Consider the following 12,489-nt stretch of genomic DNA (forward strand, 5'->3'; position numbering starts at 1 on the left):
TCCCATGGTATTTAGCTATTTATTGAAATGACTTTTAAAACACTGAAAATTAAATGAATAAAATACAGCTTTTTTTAATAGTAACAGTTATTATTTTAAAGCACTGAAAAATTCTGTTATCCTTCAAGATATTATCATCATCACTCTCCTCCTGTCTTTATTTCAAAAACGGTAGGAGATGCAGGTCTACTTGTCCTGCTCCTTCTTATTCAATTGTCCCCTGTGCCAAAACTCAACAACGACCAGCACAAGGACAGAACAGTGACAGCGCGCCAGTATGCGGAGCGCGTTATTTGATCTGGAGTGCATTTTTTATTTTGAGAATGTACGTGCACCTGTGCACTACTCATGTCCATCACTTAACAGAAATGACATGTAACATGTAAGGCTTATTGAAAAAAATATTTTCAAATGCATTTTTTACATAACAATGAAGAAACTTATTTTTAATTTCAGTGGGAACAGTGTTGTTGGTCTCCCTTTTTAGCCAGCGCATCAAAGTCTGGATTTAGTTTTGTTGTGGCGATTCTCAGGATGGATCTGAGGTGTTGGTCAGTTAACTTGGATCTGTGACTGGCTTTGTTGATGTTCATGATGCTGAACGCCTGTTCACACAAATAGGTCGAGCCGAACAAAGAGTAAAGCGCAAATGTGGAGTAATACGCTGCACCTCAACAAAGGTCAATGTATATAGAGTGCGTCATCTATTGGGAAAACGCCAGAATTGAAGGGAAAAAACGTTAACAAGGTTTATTAATATAATTTCATCAAGTTCTGCGGGCCGGATTAAAAAGCTTAACGGGCCGCATATGGCCCCCGGGCCGTAGTTTGCCCATGCCTGCACTAAACCGTGTTTAGAGCAAACATTTTTTAGGCAGCATCATTTGCATGTGTTTGTGTTGAAAAGCAGTGATTTTGTCACCAGTAGTTGGCGACATACAAGCTGTAAGACATTTCAGGCTTGGAGATGCTTGAAATGTCCAAGAATGAAAATGAAATTATTTCCCTATTTCAACAAGTTAGAAAACTCGGAAGAATTTGTAAGTATCGGCAATCATCTGAAAATAGAGACCTTGAGGATGAAATCGTCAAGAACACTACATGAAGGCAGGCCACGATCTGCACTGGGGTCAGTGTGGATTTTGTTCATTTATAGTCAAAAGAATGCTACATGGATTAATTCCTCTATCGATAATCATTAGGAGCTAACACACAGTTTTATGGCACTGTAATAGCATTGGTAGTATTCTAATTTATTCCATATTCCATTTAAATATATAATTTGTTACTCAGTTTGTCTTTTTTATATTTTTTAACCATTTCATTGAAACCATGGCTGATTGGGTATTCACTTCAATGGACCAAAATATACTGATCCTGTTGTGTCCTAAATAACTGGAATCCACTATATCAAGCATTTTTAAGTGGGGGGGGGGTGAACAGCCAGAAGTCGTGGTCCATATAGGTACCAATGATATGGGTAGGATGAGTGATGAGGCTCTGCATAGGGAGTTCAGAAAATTAGTTGTTAAGGGCAGGACCTCCAGGGTTGTGATCTCAGGATTGCTACCCGTGCCACGTGCTTGTGGGGCCAGAACTAGGAACATAAGAACATAATTAATAGGAGCAGGAGCAGGCCATCCGGCCCATCGAGCCTGCCCTGCCATTCAATAAGATCATGGCAGATCTGGCCATGGACTCATTTCCACCTACTTGCATTTTCCCCATAACCATTAATTCCCCTACTATTTGTTATCAATCCAACGTCTTAAATATATTTAATGAGGTAGCTTCCACTGCTTTATTGGGCAGAGAATTCCACAGTTTCAGCACCCAATGGGAAAAGCTGTTCCTTCTCATCTCCATCCTCAATCTACTCCCTCAAACCTTGAGGCCATGTTCCCTACTTCTAGTCTCACCTATCTATCAGTAGAAACAACTTTCTTGCCTCTGTTGTTATAAGGGGAGACATTGGGAACAGACCCAAATGCAAGACACAGACACTGAAGTACCAGGAACAAGACTAGATGTGAGAAGGAAGCAAGGAAAGTGGGGAAGAAAGGACACTGGACATGACACCGGCCCTGGACAAGACAAGGATTCCAGGCCTGGGCTAGGACTTGACGAGGATAGGGACCAGGACATGGAACTGGGAACTAGGAGTCTGGACTTGGACTCTGAGCCAGAGATTGGACAAGGACCCAGAACCTGGGTCTTGACTCGGGCTCGGACTCCAGAGCCCGGTGAGGACAAAATGTGACTACAGGATGAGGAGAGGAACAGGGCTGGATGTGAGACTCCTGGACAGGACAAGGGAACCACAGCACAGGAAAAGGGAATCCCAGCACTGGGCTTGGCAAGGTATTCCTGGACTGGATGAGGCACATGGACAAGATGAAAACACAGAGCCTTGTTCAAGGGAGAGGCAACAGGACTGAACGTGAGACTCCTAGACAAGGGAACCCCAGCACCAGGCTGGGCAAAGTACTCTTGTGCTGGGCGAGGCACATGGACATGACGAGAACCCAGAGCCTAGGTCGAGGGAGGAACAGGAACATTGAACACCAAGCCGGGACTCCTCCTTGGGTAAGGACGTAGGGCCAGGACTCATTACTCAGAACACGACAAGATAGTTCCTAATGCTAGGTAGTGGCAAAACAGCCGGACCTACCTAGCGAAGGTGCACACAGACAGCCAGTTCCAAACAGGGTGTGGTTCCGGGCAGTAAGGTAAAGAGAAGGAATTCAGGCAAGGGTTTTGGACAGGAACAATCCAGCAGCCAGAGGCTGAATCCCGGGCTATTTATGATGCCAGCCCAAATGAGAATCAGCTGACTCAACAGAAACTGGGGAAAACCAGAAACCCTGGAATAAGGAACATGGACCGGACCGTGAACCCAAATGTGGATTTCACGGACCGGACCAGGACATCTATTTTATCTATCACTTCCATAATTTTATATGTTTCTATAAGATCTCCTCTCATTCTTCTGAATTCCAACGAGTATTGTTACATACCCTGTGGATATCTTGTGACTGTCACATGACCATGATTTAATTGAGTCTCTGCTGGGCATGATGTAATGGTCTTGTGATGGTGGAGTGATGTAATTTCCCACCGGTGAGAGGTCATGTGATGACCTGTTTCAACAGGTATAAAAGGGGAAAGCCCTGCAGTGACGCAGGTCAATTTGTGGTTTAATTCGTCAGTGACTCCATTATGCTGCGTATTCGTCTCATGATGCTGTTTTGTTTTAAAGTGTAGTTTTACTTTCTGCCTTAAGTCTCAAAGGTTATTGCCAGCAGTCTTGCCAAACACTGCCAGTTTAGTCCAGTTGGAGAGTGAAGATTTATGGAAATACGGAGACCCAAAAGATCGAGTAAAATTGGTGTCATCATCAGTAATACAGGATCGACCTTATTGAATCCTCATTCGGAAGAGATAGTAACCAGCATCCGAGATAGTCCCTGCTTTAAGAGCAAAAAGGGCTGGATCAGGGTTATTCACCAAGGAAAGGTCAGTGCCTTTAAGCCATTTTTATTTTCTTCATTGTAAATCCTTTGGGCGAGGCATATTTCGGCTGGGATCAACAGTAACTTCACACTGTCGAGGAATTTGTTACTTCAGGAAAGTCTCTCCTAATTGACTGTGTAAATCATTTGGACTTTTGCATTTATCACTTTAAGAACTGTTCGAGTTGCCATATAGCAGTTAACTTCCAGTTAAGTTAGTCGTTTGTTTACTTTTGGTTTTTTATTGAGCAGTGTTTAATAAATGTTTTATTTGTTTATAAAAAAAAACCTGTCTTAATTCTATATTCATTGATGCCGTATCATAACAGTATAGTCCCAGGTGATTCAATCTCTCCTCATAATCTAACTGCCTCATCTCTGCAATCAACCTGGTGAACCTCCTCTGCACCATTTCCAAAGCCAGTATATCCTTCCTCAAGTAAGAAGACCAGATCTGCACACAGTATTCCAGGTGCAGCCTCACCAGTACCCTGTACAATTGCTGCATAACCTCCCTGCTCTTAAATTCAATCCCTCTAGCAATGAAGGCCAACATCCCATTTGCCCTCTTGATAGCCAGCTGCATCTGCAAATCAACAATTTGTGATTCATGCACAAGCACTCCCAAGTCCCTCTGCACAGCAGCACGCTGCAATGTTTTACTATTTATATAATAACCTGCTCTTCCATTTTTCCTTCCAAGGTGGATGACCTCGCATTTACCAACATTGTATTCCACCTATCAGACCCTTACTCACTCACTTAACCTATCTATATCTCTCTGCCGACTCTCCATATCTTCTGCACAATTTGTTTTTCCACTCAATTTAGTGTCACCTTAAAAACACTACAGTCAGTCCCCTCTTCCAGATCATTAATGTATATCATGAACAGTTGTGGGCCCAGCGTCGACCTCTGCAACACACCGCTCACCACTGATTGCCAACCAGAGTAATACCCATGTATCCCAACTCTCTGCTTTCTATTAGTTAACCAATCCTCTATCCTTGCTAATACATCATACCCAACTCTATGCATCCTTACCTATGGATATGTGTTTTATGTGGCACCTTATCAAATGCCTTCTGGAAATCCAAGTATAAAATGTCCATCTGTTTCCCTCTATCCACTGCACTCATTATATCCTCAAAGAACTCCAGTATGTTTGTCAAACAGGACCTGCCTTTGCTGAATCCATGCTGCATCTGCCTGAGAGATCCATTTAGCAGATGCAGCATAGATTCAGCAAATGCAGGTCCCATTTGACAAACTTACTGCAGATTATACAGTTTAATACTTGGCTAAGGAGTTAGTGTTGGAGGGAAGGCAGAAGACTTTTGGATCACTAGGCTCTCTTCCTGGGAAGGTGGGATCTGTACAGAAGGGACAGTTTGCACTTGAATTGGAGGGGGAATAATATCCTAGTGGGGAAGTTTGCTAATGCTGCATGGTGGGGTTTAAACTAGAGTTGCAGGGGTATGGGAACCAGAGTGCCAGAACAGTTAGTGGGGAGGTTGGTAAGATGTTGATAAGATCTCAGACAAAGTCAGGGATCAAAAGGTTGAGCATGGAGCGATTAGAGTCCTGAGCTGCGCATATTTCAATGCAAGAAGTATCGTAGGAAAGGTGGATGATACTGCTGAAGATGAGGAAAATGGTTTACAACCAGAGGTAATGTGTAGAGCAGAGAGGCTGTTAATAGAGAAAAATTGCAGTAAAGGGATGTGGCAACATAAAAGGCAAACAGAATTGAAAAGGTGAATAAAGGACTGAATACGTGAAGTATACCTCAAAAAGTGGATGAACGTAGCATAGTTGCAGACTGGCAGGCATGATGTTGTAGACATCACTGAATTATAGCTGAGAGATTACAGCTGGGAGCTTAATGTACAAGTATATACTGTACATTGTCTCAAAAGGATGGGCAAGGAGGCAGAGGGGGCGGTAAAAAAAAGAAATCAAATGATTAGAAAGAAGTGACCAAAGGTCAGAAGGTGTTGAATCATTGTGGATAGAGCAAAGAGACTGCAAGGGTAAAAAGACCCTGATAGGAGTTATATACAGAAGTACAAGCAGTAGTAAGATGTGGTCTACAAATTACAATGTGAGATAGAAAATGCATACCAAACGGGAAATGTTACAATAGTCACGGGCGATTTCCATATGCAGTTAGATTGGGGAAATCAGGCTGGTAGTTGCTAGATTCCAGGAGGGGGAATTTCTGGAGTGCCTACAAGATGGCTTCTTAGAGCAGCTCATGGTTGAGCCCACTGGAGGATCAGATATTCTGGTTTGGGTGTTCTGCAATGAACCAGAATTAATTATAGAGCTTAAGGTAAATGAACTCTACAGGGCAGGTGAACATAATATTATCAAATTCACTCTGAAATTTGAGAATGAGAAGCTAAAGTAAGACGTATCAGTATTACAGTAGAGTTAAGGGAATTACAGAGGCGTGAGAGAGAAGCTGGCCAGAATTGATTGGTAAACTACACTGTCAGGGATGACAACAGAGCAGCAATGGCTGGAATTTCTGGAAACAATTCAGAAGGCCCAGGATATATACGTCCCAAAGAGGATGAAGTATTCTAAATGAGAGAGGACACAGCCATGGCTAACAAGAGAAGTCAAAGCCCACATAAAAGGCAAAGAGAGGGCATATTATAGAGCAAAAATTAGTGGAAAGTTAGAGCATTGAAAGCTTTTAAAAACGACCAGAAGGCAACTTAAGACATTGTTAAGAAGGTAAAGATGGAATACAAAAATAAGCTAACCAATAATATTAGAGGATACCAAAAGTTTCTTCAGGTATATAAAGTGTAAAAGAGAATCAAGAGCGGATATCAGACCAGGTTGAAGGACAGCCTCTATCCTGCTGTTATCAGAGTCCTGAACTGTCCATTTGTATAATAAACTGGAGTTCTGACCTCACAATGGGCTTTATTTTTATCTTCAACCCTATTGTTCACTGACGCTGCATTTTCTCTGTAACTGTTCCACTTTATTTTGCATTCTGTTATTGTTTTACCTTGTTCTACTTCAGTGCACTGTGTAATGATTTGATTTGTATCAACAGTATACAAGACGAGCTTTTTACTGCATCTTGGTACATGTGACAATAATAAAACAATTCCAGTTCCAGTATTTTAACTTTTTTTGCTTTAATCACAAAATCAAAAGTTACAGCATAGAAAGGTCAAATCCAAACTTATGTTCTAAAATGCCACACTTTCTTCAGACTTCTACAAGTCAGGCAGCATCCATGGAGAGGAATAAACAATCAACGTTTTAGGCCAAGACCCTTCATCAGGACGGGGAAGGAAGGGGAGCAAATCAGAATCAGAAGGTGGGTGGGTCAGGGAAAGTGTACATGTTGGCAAGTGATAGATGAGACCAGGTGAGGAAGAAGTTGCATGGGCGAGAGGAGAGATGAAGTAAGAAGCTAGGAGTATTTAGGTGGAAGAAGTAAATGGACATTTTCAATCTATCCCTGGCCCAGGCAATTGTCCCCACTAGCTTCAAGATTGCCGAAGCATTCCACTGCCATGGGCCTGAATGACTTCTGCCTAGTTGCACTCACCCCCATCATTGCAAAGTGCTTTGAGAGACCGGTTCTATCACATCTGAAATCCTGTCTGCCCACTACCCTGGACCCCCACCAATTTGCCTATCGCACCAACAGGTCAACAGAGGATGCCATCTCCACAGCACTTCACTCTGCCCTGGCCCACCTGGACAGCCCCAACTCATATGTCAGAATGCTGTTCGTTGACCTTAGTTCGGCATTCAATATGTGATCCCCTCCAAGCTGATTGCCAAACTTCACCAGCTTGGTATCAGCTCATCCCTCTGCAATTGGACCTTGGACATTCTGACTAACAGACCCCAATCTGTTGTTAGACAACCTCTCCTCCTCCACTCTCACCCTGAACACTGGCACGCCTCAAGGCTGTGTGCCGAGCCCTCTTCTGTACTCCCTTTTTACCTATAACTGTGTTCCTGTGCATGGTTCTAACTCCATAACCAAGTTTGCAGACGACACCACTGTGGTTGGCCTGATCAGAGGGGATAACGAGACGGCCTACAGGGACGAGGTCCAGTACCTGGCCGCATGGTGTGTCGACAACAACCTGGCCCTTAACACCCAGAAGACCAAGGAGAACATTGTGGATTTCAGGCGTGCTAGGAGCACACTCACATCCCCATCTACATCAACAAAGCTGTAGTGGAGTGTATCAAGCTTCAAATTCCTTGGTGTCCACATTTCCGAGGATCTCACCTGGTCCTGAACTCCTCCATCCTGATCAAAAAGGCGCAACAGCGCCTTTATTTCCTGCAGAGCATCAAGAAAGCTCACCTCTGTCCCAGGTTACTGACGGACTTTTACTGCTGTACCATTGAGAGCATACTCACCAACTACATCTCAGTGTGGTATGGCAATTGTCCCGTATCGGACCGCAAAGCACTCTAGGGGGTGACGAAAACTGCCCAGCAGATTATCGGTACCCAATTGCCCACCATTGAGAACATCTTCCATAAACGCTGCCTGGGCAGGGTGAAAAGCATTATCAAGGATGCATCTCACCCTAACCATGGACTTTTTGCTCTCCTCCCATCCAGTAAGCGCTACAGGGGCCTCCGCTCCCGTACCAGCGGGCACAGGAAGAGCTTCTTCCCTGAGGCTGTGACCCTGCTGAACCTCACATCACAGCGCTAAGCAGTATTCCACCCATATTGTACTGTCTCAGTACTTTTATATTTGTGTGCTGTAGCACTTACTTTTTATTTGCAGTTATTTTGTAAATAACACTATTCTTTGCATTTCTGTTTAGATGCTAACTGCATTTCACTGGCTTTGTATCTGTACTCGGCACAATGCCAATAAAGTTGAATCTAAAAAAAAGTCTAAAAAGAAGCTGGCATCTGATGAGAGATTAGAGGACCATGAAAGAAATGGAAGGAGAAGGAGAACAAGAGGGAAGCGATGGCCATATAAGGAGAAAAGAAAGGTAGGACGGGAGTCAGAATGGGGAGTGGGGAGAAGCCACTGTTCGTGCCATCAGATTGGAGGCTAACCAGAAGGATTATGAGGCTTTGCTCCACTGATTTGAGTTTGGTGTTATCCTGGCCATAGTGGAGCCCATAAACAAACATGTCATAATGGAAACAGGAAGTCAATTTGAAATGGGTAAATACCAGAAGATCCTGCCTTTTACGGTAGACAGAATGAAGATGCTCAACAAAGTGGTCCCCAATCTGTGTCAGGTTTCACTAACATGGAAGATCCACACCAGGAGGTCCAGATGCAATAGATGATCCTCATAGCCTGGCAGGTGAGGTATCACCTCACCTGGAAGGACTGTTTGTTTGGGGAGGAGGTAGCTGGCATTACATTTGCAGGAATATGTGCCAGAAGGGAGATCAGTGAGGAGGGATGAGTAAACCAGGGAGTCACATAGATAGCATTCTCTCTGGAAAGCAGAGAGCGGGGGGTGGGGTCAAGGGAAAGACGTACTTAGTGGTAGGATCCTGTTGGAGATTGGAAAGTTATGAAGAATCATTATGTGCCATGTCATATGGTGTAGGTGCACATCATGACAATGATTGTTCTTAACAAATTTTTCTATATAAGTGCTTTGTAATTGCTTTCTTCTGGGCAGTATCTTTACAAGATGAGTGACCCCAGCCATTATCAATACTCTTCAGAGATTGTCTGCCTGGTGTCAGTGGTCATATAACCAGGACTTGTGATATGAACCAGCTGTTCATACGACCATCCACCACCAGCTCCCATGGCGTCATGTGACCCTGATCAGGGGGCAAAGCAGGTGCTACACCTTGTCCAAGAGTGAGCTGCAGACTAGCAGAGAATAGGAGCACCTTACATTTACATTTAGGTAGAGACGTATCTCCACCCCACCACGCAATGATGAAGAGTAACGAAGCTGAAACATGAAACAAGGTGATGAAATTTTCTGATTCTTCAAACTTCAAAGTTCAAAATAAATTTATTATCAAGGTACATACACATCACCATATATGACCCTGATATTCATTTCCTTGTGGGCATATTCAACAAATCCAGAGTAGAATAATGACCATTACAGAATCAATGAACGACCACACCAACTTGAGTAATCCACCAATGTGCTATAGACCTAAACGGCAAATACAAAAATAAAGAAATAATAATAATAAATAATAAATATCGAGATGTAGAGTTGCTAAAAGTGAGTCTATAGGTTATGGAAACATTGAAGTGATGGGGCAAGTGAAGTTGAGTGAAGTTATTCCTCCGGTTCAGGAGCCCAATGATTGAGGGGTAATAACTGTTCCTGAACCTGGTGGTGTGAGTCTTGAGACTCGTGTACCTTCTTCCTGATGGCAGCAGCCACAAGAAAGCAGGTCCTGGACGGTGGAGGCCCCTGTTGGTGGATGCTGCTTTCCTGCAACAATGCTCAATGGTGGGGAGATGCTTTATCCATGATGGACTGGCCATATTAAAGTGAAATGCCCATGTTCTGCATTAGATTCTGGAAACATAGAAACCCTACAGCACAATGCAGGCCCTTCAGCCCACGAAGTTGTGCTGAACATGTCCTTGCCTGAGGAATTACTCAGGGTTACCCATATCCCTCTATTTTTCTGAGCTCCATGTACCTATCTAGAAGTCCAGGAGTCTCTTAAAAGTCCCTATTGTATCCGCCTCCACTACAGTTGCCGGCAGCCCATTCCACGCACTCACCACCCTCTGCGTAAAAAAAAATTTACCCCTGAAATCTCCTCTGCACCTACTTCCAAGCACCTTAAAACTGTGCCTTCTCATGATAGCCATTTCAGCCCTGGGAAAAAGCCTCTGACTATCCACATGATCAATGCCTCTTATCATCTTATACATCTCTATCAAGTTACCTCTCACCCTCCGTCGCTCCAAGGAAAAAAGGCTGAGTTCACTCAACCCATTCTCATAAGGCATGCTCCCCAATCCAGGCAACATCCTTGTAAATCTCCTCTGCACCCTTTCTATAGTTTCCACATCCTTCCTGTAGTGATGCGACCAGAACTGAGCACAGTACTCCGTCGGGTCTGACAATGGTCCTATATAGCTGCAACATTACCTCTTGGCTCCTAAACTCAATCCCACAATTGATGAATCTGCAGATTTCCTCATGTTTGTGTTTTTAAATGTTCAGGGGATATTTGCGTGGAGTTCTGCAAAGGTGCTTCCATTGAGACAGGGAAAGGATGGTAGGGTACAGGAACCGTGGTGTACAAAGGCTGTTGTAAATCTAGTCAAGAACAAAAGAAGAGCTTATGAAAAGTTCAAAAAACTTGGTAATGATAGAGATCTAGAAGATTACAAAGCTAGCAGGAAGGAGCTAAAGAATGAAATCAGGAGAGCCAGAAGGGGCCATGAGGAGGCCTTGGTGATCAGGATTAAGGAAAACCCCAAGGCGTTCTATAAGTATGTGAAGAGCAAGTGGATAAGATATGAGAGAATAGAATCAATCAAGTGTGACATTGGAAAAATGTGTTTGGAACCGGAGGAGATAGCAGAGGTACTTAATAAGTACTTTGCTTCAGTATTCACTCTGGAAAAGGATCTTGGTGATTGTAGGGATGACTTACAGTGGACTAAAAAACTTGAGCATGTAGATACTAAGAAAGATGATGTGCAGGAGCTTTTGGAAAGCATCAAGTTGGATTAGTCACCGGGACTGAACAAGGTGTACCTCAGGCTACTGTGGGAGGCAAGGGAGGAGATTGCTGAGCCTCTGGCGATACTCTTTGCATCGTCAATGGGGATGGGAGAAGTTCCGGAGGATTGGAGGGTTGTGGATGTTGTTCCATTATTCAAGAAAGGAAGAAGAGATAGCCCAGGAAATTATAGACGAGTGAGTCTTACTTCAGTGGTTGGTAAAATGATGGAGAAAATCCTGAGAGGCAAGATTTATGAACATTTGGAGAGGCATTATATTGTTAGGAAATAGTCAGCTTTGTGAAAGGCAGATTGTGCCTTACAAGTCTGATTGAACTTTTTTGAGGATGTGACTAAAGACACTGATGAAAGTAGAGCAGTAGATGTGGTGTACATTGATTTCAGCAAGGCATTTGACAAGGTACCCATTGCCAGGCTTATTGAGAAAGTAAGGAGGCATGGGATCCAAGGGGACATTGCTTTGTGGATCCAGAATTGGCTTGCCCACAGAAGGCGAAGAGTGGTTGTAGATTGGTCATATTCTGCATGGAGGTCGGTCACCAGTGGTGTGCCTCAGGGATCTGTTCTGGGACCCCCCTCCTCTTTGTGATTTTTATAAATGAGCTGGATGAGGAAGTGGAGGGTTGGGTTAGTAAATCTGCTAACAACACAAAGGTTGGAGATGTTGTGGAGGGCTATCAGAGGTTACAGCGGGACATTGATAGGATTCAAAACTGGGTTGAGAAGTGGCAGATGGAGTTCAACCCAGGTAAGTGTGAGGTGGTTCATTTTGGTAGATCAAATATGATGACAGAATAAAGCATTAGTGGTAAGACCCTTGGCAGTGTGGAGGATCAGAGGAATCTTGGGGTTCGAGTCCATAGGACGCTCAAAGCAGCTGCGCAGGTTAACTCTGTGATTAAGAAGCACGGTTGACATTTCCGGCTGAGACACTTCGACAAAGGGTCTCGGACCGAAACGGCAACTGTACTTCTTCCTATAGATGCTGCCTGGCCTGCTGTGTCCCACCAGCATTTTGTGTGTCCCCTGAACATTTGCCACATTTCTTCCATACATTTCCCTGAGAACATCTATTCACAATTTATGCTTCCAAGTTCCTGCCTGATAGCCTCTTGGTTCCCCTTACTCCAATTAAACGCCTTCCTAACTTGTATGTTTCTATCACTCTCCAATGCTACAGTAAAGGAGATAGAGTTGTGATCACTATCTCCAAAATGCTCTCCCACTGAGAGATCTGACACCTGACCTGGTTCATTT

Source organism: Hypanus sabinus, chromosome 14, assembly GCF_030144855.1.
Source record: "Hypanus sabinus isolate sHypSab1 chromosome 14, sHypSab1.hap1, whole genome shotgun sequence".
Classification (NCBI taxonomy): domain Eukaryota; kingdom Metazoa; phylum Chordata; class Chondrichthyes; order Myliobatiformes; family Dasyatidae; genus Hypanus; species Hypanus sabinus.